Raw genomic sequence first — 13007 nt, forward strand, 5'->3', positions numbered from 1 at the left:
CATTGGTTAGTTGAGGTGGACTGGTGGTCATTGGTTAGTTGTGGTGGGACTGGTGGTCATTGGTTAGTTGTGGTGGACTGGTGGTCATTGGTTAGTGTGGTGGACTGGTGGTCATTGGTTAGTGTGGTGGGGCTGGTGGTCATTGGTTAGTGTGGTGGGGCTGGTGGTCATTGGTTAGTTGTGGTGGACTGGTGGTCATTGGTTAGGTGTGGTGGACTGGTGGTCATTGGTTAGTGTGATGTCACTGGTGGTCATTGGTTAGTGTGGTGGACTGGTGGTCATTGGTTAGTGTGGTGGACTGGTGGTCATTGGTTAGTGTGGTGGACTGGTGGTCATTGGTTAGTGTGATGGGACTGGTGGTCATTGGTTAGGTGTGGTGGGACTGGTGGTCATTGGTTAGTGTGATGGGACTGGTGGTCATTGGTTAGGTGTGGTGGGACTGGTGGTCATTGGTTAATGTGATGTCACTGGTGGTCATTGGTTAGTTGAGGTGGACTGGTGGTCATTGGTTAGTTGTGGTGGGACTGGTGGTCATTGGTTAGGTGTGGTGGACTGGTGGTCATTGGTTAGGTGTGGTGGACTGGTGGTCATTGGTTAGTTGTGGTGGACTGGTGGTCATTGGTTAGGTGTGGTGGACTGGTGGTCATTGGTTAGGTGTGGTGGACTGGTGGTCATTGGTTAGTTGTGGTGGGACTGGTGGTCATTGGTTAGTGTGATGGGACTGGTGGTCATTGGTTAGTGTGATGTCACTGGTGGTCATTGGTTAGTTGTGGTGGACTGGTGGTCATTGGTTAGTGTGATGTCACTGGTGGTCATTGGTTAGTGTGTGGGGCTGGTGGTCATTGGTTAGTGTGGTGGGACTGGTGGTCATTGGTTAGTGTGGTGGGGCTGGTGGTCATTGGTTAGTTGTGGTGGACTGGTGGTCATTGGTTAGTGTGATGTCACTGGTGGTCATTGGTTAGTGTGGTGGGGCTGGTGGTCATTGGTTAGTTGTGGTGGACTGGTGGTCATTGGTTAGTTGTGGTGGACTGGTGGTCATTGGTTAGTTGTGGTGGACTGGTGGTCATTGGTTAGTTGTGGTGGACTGGTGGTCATTGGTTAGTGTGATGGGACTGGTGGTCATTGGTTAGTTGTGGTGGGACTGGTGGTCATTGGTTAGTTGTGGTGGACTGGTGGTCATTGGTTAGTTGTGGTGGGACTGGTGGTCATTGGTTAGTTGTGGTGGGCTGGTGGTCATTGGTTAGTTGTGGTGGGACTGGTGGTCATTGGTTAGTTGTGGTGGACTGGTGGTCATTGGTTAGTGTGATGTCACTGGTGGTCATTGGTTAGTGTGATGGGACTGGTGGTCATTGGTTAGTGTGATGGGACTGGTGGTCATTGGTTAGTTGTGGTGGGCTGGTGGTCATTGGTTAGTGTGGTGGGACTGGTGGTCATTGGTTAGTTGTGGTGGACTGGTGGTCATTGGTTAGTTGTGGTGGACTGGTGGTCATTGGTTAATGTGATGTCACTGGTGGTCATTGGTTAATGTGATGTCACTGGTGGTCATTGGTTAATGTGATGTCACTGGTGGTCATTGGTTAATGTGATGTCACTGGTGGTCATTGGTTAGTGTGATGGGACTGGTGGTGGTCATTGGTTAGTTGTGGTGGTCGTGGTGTTTGAGCAGTGCCACTCTTTTCAGTTTATCCTCTCTCTCCTAGAAAGAGCTGTTTGTGTGTGTGTGTTTGTTTACTGTTCTGGAACATTCCTTTATCTAAGAATCTTCTGCTTCCTAGAGTTTGGGTTGGCTGACAGTTTCTTTCATAACGCCAGATCTGACGTTTTTTTTCAATCTTCTGTATTCTTTATCAAACAATAATACCGCCATTTGGTTTTGCAATTTATTTTCGCCATGACATTGGTGGCCCCTCTCTAAAGATGCTTTCTGAAGCCCTGAGTAAAATAAAAAATCACTGGAGTGGAACGCTTTAAGAAGCGTACTTTTAAGTCGTGCAGGCAGATTCACACACTGTCCAAAATGGACTGAAATGGTAAATAGACTGAGCTTTACAATGGCCTCTCATTCACCCATTCACACACCCATTCACACACCAATGGCTGCAAACTACCATGCAAGGCGCCAGCTCGCTCATTGGGAGCAATTTGGGGTTCAGTTTCTAATTTCAGCTAAGTTTAGCGACTGCTAAAAAAAGAATAATGGGAGTGATGGGGGTTCTAAAATGCATGGCCAAATCCACTCAATTTAATTTTCTGACTTGGTTGGTACTTTTAAGTGATTAGGCCACACATGAACGTCTACTTGCCCCCATCACTCCATTTGTTTATTTTGTTAGCAGTAGATAAAGTTAGCTAAAGTTATTAGTGGCTATTTAAACAAATCTGAATTACGGAAAACTTACTTGGTCAGAATTAACTGTTTTATAATTAAATGATGCAGGCAGGGCTACGGCTACCCATCACAAGAGCTAAATTCCAAATGACCTTGCTACAATGATTCAGCCAGCATTATCTTCTGATTCAACTAATGTACAAATTACGGATGCACCGATACCACTTTTTTCAGACCAAGTACAAGTATAAGTACTTGCCGATACCAAGTACAGATACCGAGTACTTAATAATACCATTATAGTTCTAACAATGACTTTGAAAACATGTTTTATTGTCATCAGCTGTTCCTCACTCTCTGACTGTATAATGTGACAGGGTTTGGTGTTTTGGTCCCAAGATTATGAAAAGTGCAGATTGTAAGCTTTCAAATGATGTGTTATACAGTCAAAATAGTTAAGAAAATATGCTTATTTGAATGTTGGTACACCTCAAACCGAATACAGGGGGATATGTTTTCTTAATCAAAACAGACACGTTTACTACCGTCGCGTTGGTTGGTAGCTAGCTAGTAGCTAACAAAAAACATTGCTATGTAACTAATTGCATGTTTAGCATATCACAACATGCTGATAGAGCATGAACATGCTAAAAACACATAACTACACATAACTAGATGATCACACAGTCCTTGCTTTTGAATAGTCCTAAAACCTAAGTTTGTTCATCACAAGCCATGCATCACTACACTCACCCGAGTACAAAGGCAGACGATACAGTGAATCAAAAAGAAGCTGAATTCACGGACAAATTATAAGTATTTAGTGATCCTAAAACCGTTTGTTATATTGAGTGGGCTCTTCAACACTTACACTTTCAAATACCTCACCCCACTCAGCTCCACACTGCCAAATGGGGATCTGACCTTTTAAAACTTCATGATATTCACAAGCAACTCAGCTGTAAAATTGCATGCAATGCAAATTCTAATAGAGCCCATCTGGAACATTCAATACGATTATCCTCTTCACCGTGTTCGTATATCAGAGCTCTGAAGAGCCCTGTACTGTATATCAATGAGCCTTTACCATCTAATCAGCTAATGGTCACAGTCTGTCTCTTAATACCCTCCGCATCATCATTATCATGAGCGGCTGCCGTTGTTGTGTGAATCACTTTCCTTCTTAACAGGCATCACGCTTCTTCCCAGGCCCAATGGAGTTAGTTAGGAGACTCATAATGACTATTTGGGGCTGTGTTGCAGGAGTCTAACTGTGATGCAGTGTCCCCTTTGTTCAACCTTCAGGACTACCTGGCTGGAACATATGGAGAAACATGCCAGCAGAGTTCCATGATTTTAATGAGTGCATTGTCACTAATTAGCAGCACCATTAATTGAGCTGGGGGTGATCACCGTTAGGAGGAGGTAGGGGGTGAAAGGCCTGTGGTGTATGGGGAAACGCAGTCAAGAACTTGTCAAATTATTGTAAAAAGGAATGTACTTCTGGAGCACATTACATTTACATGTATAATTTTTGTCATTTAGCAGATGCTTTAATCCAGAGTGACTTACAATAAGTACATTTGCCTTAAGTAAGTGAAACAAATATGCATCGCAATAATCACAGGAGGGCTTTCTATAAGTGGTAGTGCTGGAAGCAGAGAGAAAGGGAAGACATTGACATTACATCCAAGAAATATGTGAATCATCCAGGGTTTAAATTGAGAATGTATATAGCCGCTGCTGCAACTGTTCTGCAGAATTAAGTGATTATTTGAAACAGACATTAATCCAATTCCGATGTTATGCTGTTTTCCTGTCTGATTCCCATTCTGGTTGAAATGATTCCCCCCATTTTAAACCCCTTGGTCCCTTCGTTCATTCATACACCCACGGGTGGACAATGGCTGTCAGGGCTAAGCAATGCTTTGGTGGCCCCACACTGAAACAGCCTGTGCCAACTTCACTCACTTCCTTCCTGTTTGTTTGTGTGTGTGTGTGTGTGTGTGTGTGTGTGTGTGTGTGTGTGTGTGTCTGTGTGTGTGTGTGTGTGTGTGTGTCCATCTCTCGGTGCCCTACTCTCAGGAACGGGTGATTCGTTTGGACCTCTCCCACTCGCCACCACGGAGGGAGCACAACTCACACAGCGGCCATTGTTCCAACCTTTCCATGTGACTCTTACTATGACGCAAACCACCGCCTTTGTCTTGACGGCCCAAGCTGAGTTGCAGTGGAGGGAAACTCACTGTTGATGACCCCAAGTGACATTTTAAACTAACGAACACCAACAAGTTACTTAAAGTGTATTGCAGTTTATAAATATTTCAGAGTGCAGATTAACCAGGTCTGTTTAGCCTATGTCTGTGACAGCGGCGCATAATATCTTGGCTGTTAAAATCAGTTTCTGCAGAAAATATCAGAGTGAGTCAGTTAAGCTTAATCCAAAAGTGTACCAACACAGTGGCCTTGTGCTTAGAGTTTCTCCCCTCAGATCGGAAGGATGGGGGTTTGATCCCCAGCTGTATCATATCTCAAACAATCGACAGATAAACAATCAACAGACAGGGGATAAGTGTCTTCTCCAGGATGTGGAGTGTGTGTGTGTGTGTGTGTGTGTGTGTGTGTGTAAATCAAGCTGCCTCAAACCACAGGAACAGGCACATTCTGGCTTGTGCACTACAAGGCTTTCTAATCCAAATGTGAATCAGATATGGCCTGAGAGATATCGAAGTCCAATATAATACAATCTACAGCTACTCCCTTCTCCCTTCGGTCCCCCACGGTCCTTGGCATAGCTCATGGTAGGATCCTACGGGCCTATAGTACACACCACCCACTCCATAGTGACATACTCTGCCCCACCCTGCCCTAAGATTGTTCCCGACATGACAAACACTCACACAGACACACACACACAATGAGGCATCTGTCAGAGGTCCAGCACCACCACCGTCTCTCAACACAACTATTTCCTCTCTCTCTCTCTGACGGGCTGCAGGGTGGGCTTGACAGTCACACGCGTTTATCCATGCTCACATCAAATGCCTGACAACCCCACAACACGTGATTCACATACTAATACAATACCCGTCTCATAGGAATGATTACATTTCTGTTTGATCATTTCAATGCTGATTACGGTCATTCTGGGTACCGATTGATTCTTTAATGCAAATAACACTCCAATAATAAAGTCTGTAAAGCCCAGTACAGAGGCAAGAGCCAAGAGTAGATGCAAATGTTTTTGAATGACCCACTTTAGTCCGTCAGCTGTTGTCGTCTCCGAGATTCAGCATGTCAAATATTAGTCGCGGCGGAGCTGTCATACCAATTGTTTTAGACAGTTTGTTTGTTATAACTAGCGAACTTTCTAGCTATTTGGATCACTTAGCTAATGCTAGCAGACATTTTCGTCTCGTCTTCTCTCGGCTGTGGTGTCTGTACTCAGCTTAAAGTATGGCAATGTTTCTACCACAGCAGTCTTTGACCAATTTAGGCAGCTGATTTTCCCATCTGTGATACTCACAAGCAGAGTGTGCTCTACTAAGCAAGCACTCAGCTGATGCCGCTGTCACAGATGGTGTGTTTGCCATGCTATTGCTAGTGACTGGGGACCCATGCAGTCTCTATGGCATCAACTGAAGCACTCAAGGCTACACAGAACTTAACTTCAGCAGGGCAGGAAGGATTGGCTGCCTTGAAAACCTGGATGAACTGCTCTAGAAACAGTTGATCTTGTTTTTTATATATACCGTATATATATATATATATATGCCATTTAGGTGATGCTTTTGATCCAAAGCGACTTACGTTGCAGTGCAGACCATATATACATTTTGCAGTATATATGGTCCCAGCAGGAATCGAACCCACAACTGAAGCGTTGTTAGCACCATGCTCTACCAACTGAGCCACAGGGGACCCATGTTGTGTTATATAAAGAGTTCTGTGTTTTTGCATCAGGAAGATACTTTTCATGTTTCTTGTGAACATGAATAATAAATGACTCTTGACTCTCGACTTGGCTAGAGGCTATGCTAGGCTAGACCATATTCAGCATTAGCACAGTATATGTAGCCATGTGACGGCCTCTGATGTACTGTACTGTTTGAGTTAACGTCCCTTCTCTCTCTCTCTCTCTCTGTCTCTGTCTCTGTCTCTGCTTTGCCCCAGACCCCCTGACAACAGTGAGTCAGATCTCCCCACTGCCTATAGGGATGCGGTGCGGTGTGCTGTCTCTGGCTCAGCCAAGCTCCCTCGCCTGCAAGGTTGTGTAAATAAATATGCTTTTTTTGTGCATATGAGGCAGAATAAACATCGGATGACCTTGCACTCCCGCGGAATTCTAATCCATTGATTTTTCTTTTTCAAAGGGCTTGTGGATCTGAGAGGCAGAGGGATGAGGGATATGTGTGCTGCTAATTCTGGTGAATCAGTTTAAGGTGAGGGGTGGGATTAGGAGACTGACCTCCAATCTTTGTCATTGCCCACTCTCAGTGGACATGTACTCTAGGCAGCAGACGTGGACTGGGAGCCAACTGCTCTACAGCTGTGGGACACAGGCTAGCCAATGTTGCCCCAGAGGTTCGAATGGTAAGCCCCCAATGGAAGGGGCATGAAGAGGGCAAGCTATGCACGCATGCCTGCCTGTGTGTGACTAATATATGTTGTGTTATAGTATGAGAGAGAGCGAGAGAGAGGGAGAGATAGAGAAGGAGAGAGAGAGAGAAGGAGAGGGAAAGAGAGAGGGGGGAAGGAGGGAGAGAGGAGAGAGAGAGGGGGAGGGAGAGAGAGAGCGAGTGTGAGGAGGGTGTGTGTATGTGTTTGTGTGTGTACCTGCATGAGAGACTGTGTGTGTGTGTGTGTGTGTGTGTGTGTGTGTGTGCTTGTGTGTGCGTGTGTGTGTGCGTGTGTGTGTGTGTGCGCACGTCTGTATGCATGAGGCAGGAGGAGAAATGACTCAACGTAGGGAGGCTTTAGAGGCCATGTTCTATTCTGAATCAGAATTTCCACATCCACTGCAGCACACAGGAATACTAGGTCAAACTGTCTGTGCCGAATCCTCATTAAATATGGATAACCGTTTTACTAGTTGGTGTCTGCTTCTCTGGCAGCAGCTTGGGATGTTCCCCCCCCCCAAAAAAAAAACAGCCAGCCACAGAGGAAATAAATCACACTTATCAGGTGAAATACCTCCAGATTGGAAGAATAATCCTCACAAAGAGAGAGCCAAGGTACAAATTGGAGGCAGGAGAAGGTGGTCTTGTTTAGATAGCAGTTTCCCACCAGGAGGACAGACAGATGAGCCCTGAAGGGAGACATCAAATCAGAAGGTGCTTTTTAAAACCAGATCAAGAGAGGTGAGACAGACAACGCGTCCCTCCCATGCAGCCACGGCTCTTCTCTGCAGGCAGACAGACAAGGTTGTGCATCTCTGCCGTGTTGCTACATTTAAAACAACTAGTTATTTTAGTGGTAGGTGTAACTTCCTGATATGTGATACTGGATAAGACTGTTTACCATAGGTTAGACGTGGGCTATTCCCTCGAGACCAAGTTAACGAGAGTCGGAATTAATAGGGTGGAATCAATAAACACAAGTGCTATAACGGACCTCACGACCTCACGAGTAATTTGTAAATATATAAGTGTGCCAGAGAGCAAACATTACAGTAGGAAGCTGCTGTCAGAATGTGAGGAGGGATAAGCAGGAGGGAGACGTAGGCCAGTCTGTGATGTGAGACAATCCTAACGTGAACCCGTAATCGTAATAGGCGATTAAGCACACCAAACCTTGGAGAATAAAATGAGAAAAAAAAGAGGTCAACTTATCTTTCACCTACAATTGTTTTGCCTCTACCTAGTAATTTAAATCATTTGCCTGTGGGAGAATCCTTTAACACTACAACAGCCGTGCCTATTTTACCTACTAGTAGAGCCGCATTGGGGGTCAAATAGACCCCCTTTTTAGAATGTAAATCTGCTATTTACACACAGAGATCATTTAGAGGGTGCTTCTTTTTTTAGCCTGCCTCCTACACAGAAAAACTGCAAAACAGCTTTATACTATCTTATCCTGAAGTGATTTTGAAAATGTAAGGATACTGGGTGGTATAACGCACATATCTAGGAAAAGTCATGAAAGGAGGGTCCTGAAATTTGATTGAGTGCAAAGATAGAATTTCTTTTTTACTCACAGGGGTCACCGTGACCCCTCACAGCTCTTCTAGTGTTAAAGAACCTTTGGGGGTTTTAGAACCTTTTTGGGTTCCTTGTAACCCTTTGCACAGAAGGTGCAAATGTAAAATGTAAATGTAGAAGGTTCTATAGTGCAAAACAAGGTTCTATAAGGAACCCATACAGGTTCTGTCTTCCAGGGGGTCTCTCACAAGAACCCTTTAGGAACCCTTTTTTTCTAAATGTCATGTTCTGGGAAATCACAGGGTTGCATATGAAACAAAGATGGCTTACGCCCCCTCTAAACAAGAGCTATAACCTCACTCAGACACCGTTTGATGATGCGCTCATGCGTTCTCTCTCTGACCCTAGTCTGGGAAGTGTCAGACAGAAGAGAAGCACAGGCCTCGGATGCGGCCTGGGCCAAGGTGCTGACATTTTGGAAGAATGTGAAATATTGGCTGACATTTTCCTGTCGGGGAGATTGGACGCTGCCGCAGACATTTCTGTCTGTCTCAGTAACGGTCGCTGACAGTGAGTGATCCCTGGGCCTGGGAGCAGAGGAGGACGCATCCCGACAGGCAGGCTTGCATGTCCCTTCAGATGTTGTCTCCAAACGCATCCTAACGCCCTCATTCATGTCCTCTGACAGATCTGATTGGACTGGATGGTCGAAAATCAATATGGCCTAAAATAGATGGGGATGAATACGCCCATGGTACAAATAACAGGGCCAAGCACCCCCATAAAGAATTAGGGCCCTACATACAAATTTAAATATCAATTTGGGCCCCCCCTTAGAAAGTCAGATTGGAACTAACATAATTTCCTAGCGTGCAAAACACAACACTGCTAGTTCAAACAAGATATCTTCAGCTACATCATTTTCGTTCGGTTGTATTCTGAACACGTGCTGCATTTTACCACAACATTTGCAGTCTCGGCTGTTATCTGTACCTGTTATCTGTACCTGTTATCTCTACCTGCTTGCTACCACTGTGCACAATTTCCCCCCCTTTCCAATGCATGGAGGTAGCAAACAGCTGGGTGTAGTGTGTGTGTGTGTGTGTGTGTGTGTGTGTGTGTGTGTGTGTGTGTGTGTGTGTGTAGCAATGTCATGAGCTACTGGTCAGCGAAATTTCTCATAGAAGCGGTGCTGCTTTTTGCCACATCATTCCAGTTTCTCTGGATGGAGATATGATCACTACACAAGCTCAACACGGTCCTCTTTTTTATGACATTTTTACTATTAGGCTTTCCTGTCCTCCAGTATCTTCAAATATCAGACTGTCATCTCCCCTGCTCCCAATTGAGCAAAGAGTGCACCTTCTTGTGTACCTTATCTCACACCAATTTTGCAGAAATACAAACACATTTCCTGCTTTTCACTCATTTTGCAGTTCTCAACCACACAGTTAACAACACACTAAACACAATTCTCTACATTTGGCACAGTCTTCCTTGATACAATCTTGTGTTCACATGGAAAACACTACCATTCAGAATGCTAAACTCAAACCACCGATCACACAATCACACTCCTTATAATATGGGCAAACACCTATTGCTTTTGAATTACCGGTAGCAATCACAGCTTTAGCAACCCTATTGAGGAGTTTTTTTTCAGCTTGGTGTTGGAAGGTATATGAACACAGGCCCCATGAGCGCATACCCCTTCTACAAGAAATGGAGGATGCATGGTGATATAGCTGCTGAAGCATATCAGGGCTGGATTCGTCATGCCAGGCGATACTTTACCCGCTGCTTGGCCAGAGAGAACATTGCCTGTGATGTCGATGAGGTCCTGTGGCCAGACAGAAACAGAAGGCAAGATGTAGCCTAATTTTAGTTTTCTTTACAGTATATGCGGAAGGCTATTTTCTATACTGTTTGTATTTGTGTGTTTTATATTTGAGTATAAAAACAACAGTTTATAACAGGCTACGGTAAGTATGTAGTCTAACACAAATGCAAAAGGCCTACTGATAATCTTATCATAGTAGTTTTTCGCTGATCATAGTGTTTTCCATTGAGCACATCAGTGTTCAATTGGTTCTTAGAAGTGTCTATTCATTTGATGGTGTGTGTGTGTTTGTGTGTCATTTGAGGACAAAATATAATTTTGAGAAGACATAACATTATTTTGAATGCAGCGTTTGCTTTTGTAAGAGATTTGTGGAGTTCAGCGTTTTGTGTTGTGTGAGTTTTTGGATTTGTGTTTAGAGTTAAGAGAAAGTGAGCCATGCTTTCAGAAAACGTGTGAAAGCAATAGAGACAAACTGGAAGTTAACCATAGAATGACAACCTCCAAATTTCAGTGTGAAGTTTGTCTGCTCAAACCTTTAAATTGCCCCTTTTAAGTACAGTTGGGAACTCACCTCCGACGTGCATCCAGGTGCACAGTAAGCTGTCCTCAAAGCCCAGGGTGATCGTGATTGGACGGCTCAGTATCAAGTGTCACAGGATTTGGTCATGACAAAGTCTGAAAAACAGGATTCACTTCACTTTATAAAACGGACTATTGACAGATGACATTCTAAAACGAGCCCAGGTGTCAAAAAACAAGTGGATTAGTGGATTACAGATCACTTATCCAAATGGATGTGTAATGTTAGCAGGGTCCTATGACGCATCATGCTGCATATAGGACAGTTATATGACTGTGGCGGAGGTGGTTCTGGGACTCTTTCCTGGACATCTTGGCAGAGGTCCCTTAACCTGTCAGCTCCTTTGAAGAGACTTGTGTGGGAGGAGAGAGAGAGAGAGGCACAGAGAGTGTGAGTGTGTGTGTGTGTGTGTGCGTGTGTGTGTGTGTGTGTGCGTGTGTGCATGCATACATGCGTGTACGTGCGTTTGAGTGTGTGTTTGTGTGTGTCTTTGTGTGTGTGTGTGTGTGTGTGTGTCAGACAGAGAGAGAGAGTCAGTGTCACATTGGCAAGGTCAAGTGACATTCTGCCAAGGTGCCCTGCTGTTCTCCTACTGAAGGGCAAAGCTACAAAGCTATCTCCAGTTTCCAGAACCTTCTCACCCAGCTCATGAACACAGACGCTGCGGCATCAATGACAGCCCACTCCCTGCATTGTGCACTATGCGTGACCAGAGCTTAGACTCGCCCTGAAAAACACAGACAGAAAAGACCGGAAAGATTCTGTTCTGTTCCATATTGCAGAGGGCTGCAGAGTGTGTGTTAGGGCGTTGCCATTGTTGCTGAGACCAGAGCATCTCCTCTCCCCTCAGAAGTGTTACTCAATCCCATACAGAGGGTGTGCACATGTTATGTAACATATATGTTGTGATATATCATATACATGTATGTTATGTCATACATGTTAATATGTGTCAAGCAATATGACTCACTCCACCGTATCTCCAACACAGATACGAACAACTACCACAGGTCTTAATGGTGAGTTGAATAGTAGTCGAATCATAGTGCTAGCGCTGGGCTTGAAGCAAAATTGTGCACAGCCTGTGTGTATGCAATCCCTATGGATACCACCATGACTTAAGAACACCGATCTCAAACAGTTGTCATTGTCATCGATCCCACCCCTGGTCGCTCTCTCTCTCTCTCTCTGCGGGGGATCCGTGACATGCTAGGGGGGGAAATGGCAGGTGATAGCCTCTCTACGCCTCCCAGACACAGACCCAGCATGACAAGGTCTGCAGTCTGCTCCGGGGGTAGGCGGTGCCGCAGTAGAGGGGAACAATCACTAACAAACCACTGGAACAGAGGGATATCTCTCCTCTGTCTCTCTCTCTCTCTCTCTCTCTCTCTCTCTCTCTCTCTCTCTCTCTCTCTCTTCCTCTCTTCTCTCTGTATCTTCCTCCTCTCTCTCGGTCACTTAATCCCTCTCTCTTCTCTTGTCTCTTCATCTCTCCTTTTTTCACCCTCCCCCCTCTCTCTCTCCCTCCCTCCCTCTCTCTCTTCTCTTGTCTCTTCATCTCTCCTTCTTTCTCCCTCCTCTTTCTCCCTCTATCTCTCTCTGCTCAGGCTTTAGAATCACCCCCAGTGTAGAGTGAGTGAGAGGACAATGCATTCATCCTCTGTCCGCATGAAAATCAAATCAATGTTAGCGTATCTGAGAGTGTGCTCACTCATTCGCTGCTCTCCACTGCTGTATTGAATGCTGGAAATAAGTGAGTTATGTGACTAGGCTTGGCAGGGCCTGGCTCAACAGTGGGACCGGCAATGCGCCAGGCAGCTAATAATACACCTCGCTACAGAGCTGAGGAGGCTGGGGGGTCCTTATACTGCTTCCAAAACTCGGGCTTTGTGACTTAACAATTGCTATGGAAATCGCCACGGCAACAGCACAGAGTTGCCGTAGTGACAGTGTTTTTCCGATCGACATGGTAGCCGGTGAGTAATTGCTATGGAAGATTGCAGCAGATTGTATGGTGCAATTAAAGGCGTTTTGTGCAGAAGGAAGGAGGCGGGTTTTGGGGGGAATCAAGTGCCAAAGAAAATCACTTCGATGCAAAATTCACCTCTTGATGAA

This window comes from Nansenia antarctica (genome assembly GCF_963989245.1).
Source record: "Nansenia antarctica genome assembly, chromosome: 8".
NCBI classification, from domain to species: Eukaryota; Metazoa; Chordata; class Actinopteri; order Argentiniformes; family Microstomatidae; genus Nansenia; species Nansenia antarctica.